Source organism: Cucumis melo, chromosome 4, assembly GCF_025177605.1.
Source record: "Cucumis melo cultivar AY chromosome 4, USDA_Cmelo_AY_1.0, whole genome shotgun sequence".
Taxonomy (NCBI): domain Eukaryota; kingdom Viridiplantae; phylum Streptophyta; class Magnoliopsida; order Cucurbitales; family Cucurbitaceae; genus Cucumis; species Cucumis melo.
The window spans coordinates 9,567,423-9,574,604 of record NC_066860.1 but is presented as its reverse complement, the minus strand read 5'-3'; the positions used below and the strand labels follow the sequence as shown (position 1 = coordinate 9,574,604).

At 33.5% G+C, this 7,182-nt stretch overlaps 1 long non-coding RNA gene across 1 annotated transcript; it reads left to right on the top strand.

Annotated features, from left to right (window-relative positions):
• Positions 1-4,837: 4,837 nt before the first annotated feature.
• On the top strand, positions 4,838-6,120 carry LOC127148801 (uncharacterized). The gene is made up of 2 exons (XR_007819932.1): positions 4,838-5,371; positions 5,903-6,120. It is a non-coding gene; the product is annotated as an uncharacterized LOC127148801 (long non-coding RNA).
• Positions 6,121-7,182: the final 1,062 nt, after the last annotated feature.

Below are 7,182 nucleotides of genomic sequence, written 5' to 3'. Positions count from 1 at the left end.
TTCTAATGTTTCAAAAAATTTAAAGGGTTGAAGACATGGCAAGCGAAACACGATCTACAACGCTATCGATCAACTCCAAAATGGAGACCTGTAAAGGTAATTTGCATTTACACGTAATTATTTTTTATGAAACATAAGATTAATTTGTATTCAATTTATATACATGCAGTGCCCTCGTCAATTGGATTCTGTAGGGTGTGGGTACTACGTGCAAAAGTACATACATGAGATAGTGCATAATTCTAGTACTTCTATTACTAGCCTTGTAAGTTTCCTATTACTAGCCTTGTAAGTTTCTACTTTAACTTTTTACATATTACAATTTATGATCTAAACTCATACTTTCTATATCTTTCTCTTTGTGTGTAGTTCAATACCAAAAATGCATATAGACAAGAGGAGATTGACGAGATTCAAACTGAATGGGCAGCTTTTGTTAGCAGATTTGTGTAAGCTTTTAAATATGTTTTTTGGTCGAGTTAAGTTAGTAGTTGATTTTTGTAGTTAGGTTAGTAGTTGGTCGAGTTAAGTTTTTGTAGGGATGGGCAGTCCTATAGTTTTTTGAAGGGCAGGTGGTCCCATACTAATTGTTGTTTGTTTGATAGTTTGTACGTATACTTTAGTTAGTGAAGGAACTTTCTATTGTATATACATTGTTTATTAATCACGATCTTATATATTATCTTTATATTTTTTAGTTTTCACTTACAGTTGTTGGTTGTTTATTTAAATATGTGATTATATATAGGAGTTGGATGATTTTATTTGTTGTAGTACTATATAGAAGGGTGGAAAGGTGTGCTGATATTTTAGGTGTTGGATGATTGTATTTGCTGTAGTACTATATGGAAGTGTGGAAAAGTGTGCTCGTATTTTAGTGTTGGATCTTATGCATTGTAGGTGTTTATTATTGGTTTTCCATGGAGGGCAGGATGTGTTGTTTGATATGTGTGATTATATATAGAAGTGGATATATTGGAGGATTTGGAGTAGTTGGACTTATAGTGTTGAATATAGTTGTGTTTATTGATATGTGATTATATGTAGGTGTTGGATGATGTGTATTTGTTGTAGTTCTATATGGAAGTGTATGTTGGAATTTTAGGTATTATTGTGTGCATTGTAGGTGAACTAATTATAAGGCATTGAGTAGTAGGCATTATAGCCAACGTGCAAGCCATTTTTTTTTATTTTTTACAATATACGATGACGAACATTTTCGAACGTAATTCGAGTCAAATAATGTCGATTTTGTCGTCATAAAAACTATTGTAAATACGACATTAAATGTGACTTTAACGTCGATTTAAAAACGACATTAAAGACATCTTTAATGTCGGTTAAAAAAAATTAAAGACCACTTTAATGTCGGTGGAAAAACGACATTAAAGATGTATCATAAGCGACATTAAAGACAACTTTAATGTCGGTTTAAAAACGGCATTAAAGACAGCTTTAATGTTGGTTAAAAAAATTAAAGTCATCTTTAATGTCGGTTGTCCACCGTCATTAAAGATGAACCGCATTAAAGGCCTTCAATAACTTTACATACCTCATCTTTATCTATGATGGTTTGATCATGGTAGAAGTGGTAAGGCTTTGTATGTTGAAACACAACTCTTTGAATTGTAGTTCGTTAGATGGAAGGATTGAAAAGGTGGCACACCATCTTCAACATCGCTACAATCCATGGGCATAACGAAGACCCCAACATCTTCAATGGGGACCTCTGATGCATTTACCATCGAGTCTGCGAATTCTTCTTCTTGACCAGCTTCAATATCGTTTCTATCAGCATTTAGGTCTAGGACCATAGCGGGATCGTGGTCCTCGTTTGTACCCTTATCCTCACCGCTTCCTTCTTCGTAGTTCTCGTCATCATTGATGTCTCTAAATGTTGACTGAGTATTATGAGACACACTCCAAAAGAAACAGAAAATTATGGCAAACATTAATTAATTTATTAAATAAAACAAAAGGGAAAAACAATATTAAACAACATACTGCTACTAATACCATTAGTAAGTCCTTTATGGTGATAACTAAGCCGTAAATATGGAGTCCATGCGATCCAATCTATAGTCCATGTGATCCAACTTTAACTTTATATCATCGAGCTTAGAGTCAGAGCGGCCCAAACTCACCTCCACCTCAGCTGGCTCTAGACATATCGAAGAATGGCCACTAATGTCCAAAGCTAAGCCTCGGGGTTATCCTCATGCTCACAAGGATGGGCGTGTTGTGAAGCTTGATGCTGGGCAAAAGGATGGGTGGAAAATTGAAGTTGATGTTGGCCATGAAGATGGGAAGAGGGATTGTCTCGAAGAGGAGCATCAGGGATACCTCGAACCTTCCATAGAAGGGATGTTGAGAACCCGATCTAGGTATGCAAGCTCCTCTTCTGTGGATTGAATAACTTGTATTTAGGCCTGAATTTGGAACATCAAACAACAACTATCAATAATTAAATCCTAAAACATCATGTGATGGTGGATAACAAAAGAAATATAGACTTACCGTTTGAGACTCAAAGACTTGTGCCAATCACCTTCAACCCAGGTGAATAAGTGGAACTCCATCACATGATGCGTAGTATTGCATCATGTGAACCTTATTGGCTACTTGCCCACTTATGGATGACATTATCTTGTATTCCCAAACCTAAATAAGCAAGAATAATGTTAACAAAAGAACAACAATCACAAGACATATAACTAAACAAAACATAATAAGCAAGATTGTGTTACTAACTTGGAAGGCAAATGAGAAGCCATATAGCTTATAGGACTCTAGGGTCTTTTTATTCGGGGGCTTCTTTTTATGCATGCACACCTTCCTCCTCAATTCCCCTTTTAAGTTATATAGGATCTTGATCCATATCGGCTCATCCCAACCGTAGCTCACAAAGTCCTTAAGGTCGTTGATAAGGCCTAACATGGTCCCAATCCATGTGTTGCCTCCTCTCCCTCTCCATCATGGCTAACTCAATGAAGTAGAAGAGTGACATCTTCATGACATCCTCGTCACTCTCAAAGTTTAGGGTTAGTAATCTTTGTCCAACTTCAATCCCATTCATGTTAGACCGATCGCCAAGGTAGAGGCATCTTAACCTCTGAGCTTTATCCTCTTCAAACTGCACGGAACAACTCGGCCTAGCCCCCAACCCTATGATTGCATCAAAGTCCTCCCATCAAAAAGAGACCTTTTGGCCAAGTACTTTAAATAAGATAATGTCCTCTCATTGGTCTTCAACCTCTCTCAAGAAGATGTAGGGGAAGAGTTGTCCATTGAAAACCAACTTTACATCTAAGAAATAACCAAATATCATTTTCCTAAACATGTGTACTTGTTTCGGTGTAAGCTTGTTTTTTATGTTCGACACTATATTTGCTAAGTGCAAACAACATGTAAGGTTAGCTCAGAAAAAGTTCTTAGAATTTATCTTTGTGACAAGAGGCATATGCAAGAAAAAAAAACATGCGTAAATGAATATCTTGTAATAAATCGCGGGTCAATCTCAAGGCATTTTCAGTCAAGAAAACATGAATAAGCAATAGAACTTGGGCAACATTGCACCAGAATGCCAAAGGATTAGGTTTTTGCATGCATTCTATGTGGTAATCTCGATCCAATCTCAGACAAAATTGACCCCAAAATTACCCTACAAAATGCATGTGAAACTTATCTGATATCGGGACTTTTTCAATGAATCTTAAAGTAATTTCATAGATCTCGGTTGAGATTCATCATCTGCACGGACCCAACATGAAATCGTCGAGATTCATTGAAGGAGTTTAGGAAAAACAATAACATCAGCCTAGATTAACTTACCAATAACCATATCGGAACACCAAAACTACAGAGTTTTCCATCCACCTCAAATTTCAAACTAAAAAAACTAAAAAGTAAAACCTAAACTATAGAATCGTTCAAAGTAATTCACCTTGACCAATTTGAGTTTGAGGATGACTTGTTCAAATTTGGGGAAGCAAGAATCAAGGAAATTCAAAAGATTTTGGGAGTGCTCTTGCTTAGTTCTTGAGCGAAATGAAAAACAAAAGTGTTTAAGGTTTAGGTTGTGAGAATATCAAACGGTTGGGGTTCTAGGGGTATTTTGGTCATTTGATACATCCCTTTATTTTCAAAATTATAATAAAAAACGAACAATCTTGGTGATGCACTCGGTTGAGTGGGATCGAGAAATTTCCATGAAAGCGTTTTTTTTATTTGCAAAAAATCTTAAGGCTAATCTCGATCGAGAATGACCGAGAAAAATAAAAGTACGAATTTCTAAAACTGTGCTACTTTTAAAATATAAAACCAAAATTATGCTAGTTTTGTCAATTTCCCAAAAAAGTCAACTAAAGATGTACAATTTTCTCTCTCTCTTTTTTCCCCCCTAAATTTGTTCAACTTAAATAGCTAAAAAATGTATGACCAAATATGTTGCATCAAGACAAAATTATGTGATAAGTAGGAATACTCGTCAAGAGTCCAATGTTCAAATAACTATAATTTATACTTTAAATAATAGTTTAATTTGGGGATTAGTTTTTTTAAAGGAAGTCGTGTACATACACGACTTCCTTTAATCTAGTCACATCATTTGACCCAGTCTTCAGCGAAGTAAGGTATGATTGAATTAATGGAAGTCGTGTACTTCCTTCAGATCAAAAACCACCCTATTTTTTACAATAGCTTCAGTTTCACTCTCATTTGTGTCTTATCTTTTATGAGTACCATATTTCTTACAATCTTTTTTAAAAAATATTATTCTTAAAAAATAGTATCAGATGGACGCATGTTTGTACTTGACGTCCTTGTTCGTTATTGCTCTTTCATATATTACCAGGACTCTTCTTTGTTTAATACTTGTTTTCTTTGAGTAGTTTCAAAGTTTAACTAACTTCTTTTCTGCTTGAATCGATAGTGATGGACGCGTCTAACATAAAAATAGGTCGTTGATAATGTAAGTACTTTCCATATTGTTTAATTTTTTTGTGTTAGACTTTCTTATGATTATTGAATATATGTGGCCCTATCTTGATAAGGTTTATCTGTTTCATCAGCAGTATCCATTCTTAAGTCATTCTATCAACTTTTTTGTTGGTTAACTATGTTAATTCCACCGGTCACGCTGCCACATATTTTATTTGCCCTTTCCTTTTTTATTTCCCCCCTCTTTTTGTAGCTTCTCCATTTCTTATGCATTTGTTTATAATTTTTTTTTGTTTTTTCTTGACACAGACAATATGCAAAACAACAAGAAATATTACCTAACCTATAAATGCAGAGCAAATTCCCAAATTTAAGATCGATTCTGTTGAATTTGAAACACTCACACTAGGGTCCTTGCCGCCAACTTTTCAAGGTACTAATGTGATTCAACCCTTTTTAGTTCAATATAAGGCATGGTTGTAGTATAGTAAACCTCTATAAGGCATGTTGAAAATTGGAATCACTTTTTTGTTGTGTCCACTTGAGATTATGTTGAAAATGAATAATTGAAAAACAAGCAATGTTGATATTAGTTAGATTCCATCTAAATACCATTGAAAATCTCTAGATTACTCTACAAAGTTCATTCACAGAGAGTATAGCCATTGATGTGATTTAAAGGCATTATTTTTCCTTTTAATCTTTTGATTATTATGAATTTCAACCTTCGATTCTTAATTATCATTGAAAATCTCTAGATTACTCTACAACCTTCGATTCTGAATACCATTGAAAATCTCTAGATTACTCTACAAAGTTCATTCATTATGGTTGTTGGAGAATAGAAACTGTGATTTTATTTGTGTAGTATGATCAGCTTACTCTTAATAGTTGTTAGTTGATTTCTTTGACTGAATAAGTTTTGAACATACTTTGTTGTTGTGATGTTATCTACTTCTTGTAGATTGGCTCTACTGTTGGTGGTACTTATTTTAGCTCATGAATTGGAGGTAGTAGAGGATGCAGAATGCAAGTTTATTTGAAGCCAAGTTTCATTCAAGGTCATTGAGTTGGGTTGATAGAAGTAATGTTTTGTATATGACAATATTGAACAAATATGTAAAGTTTTCAAAATGTTAATACATATATGGTAAAATGTTAATATATGTTAAAGTTTTGGAATTGTTCTAGTGCATATTTATGTTTGAGTTTTAAAACTATATTTGATGTATATTTATCGTTTATATGTAGTTGAATTCTTGGACCAATGGGAGCATAATATAGGAACAAAAATATAAATAAATTACAATTAAAAAAATGGAAAATTTCTTGACGGTTTGCAAATATCATAAACAACGAAATTCTTGACGGTTCCAAAATGTCATTAAAAAGCACTCTTGACGGTTCCCAAATGTCATGAAAAATAATACTTTTGACGGTTACAAAATGTCATAAACAATCACTTTCTTGACGGTTATTAAATGTCATGAAAAATCATTCTTGACGGTTTTAAAATGTCATGAACATTCGTATTGTTGACGGTTTTTGTCATTCATAGTGACATTCTTGACGGTTCTAAACTGACATTAAAACTTATAATCTTGACGGTTCTAAACTGTCATGAATAATTGAATACTTGACGGTTATAAACTGTCAACGTTAACAATTCTTGACGTTTTTTACAACTGTCAAGAAAATTGCCTTTCTTGACACTGGATTCAATGACGGTTTTAAAACCGTCAAGAATAATCATTCTTGACAGTTTAAAACCGTCAAGAGAGTCAGTTTCTGTAGTAGTGATTCTTTCCTACACAATCGTTTAGATTTGGATAACCAAATCTAAACGATTTTTTTTCAAGATTCTTTCGTACACTGTTTAGATTGGTCTATTCTTTAGTACACGATCATTTATATTTAATGGTTTAAATTTGGGTAGTCAAATCTAAACGATTTTTTTCAAGAATTTTTTATACACGATCGTTTAAATTTGGGTAGCCAAATCTAAATGGTTTTTTTCAAAAAAATTTGGTACACAATCATTTAGATTTGATTGTTTAAATTTAGATAGCTAAATCTCAACGATTTTTTTCAAGACTTTTTAGTACACGATCGTTTAAATATGGGTATTCAAATCTCATGGATTTTTTTTCAAGATTTTCGTTTAGATTTGGTACACATTCGTTTATATTTGGTATATAATCGTTTAGATTTGATTGTTTAAATATGGGCAGCCAAATCTCATCA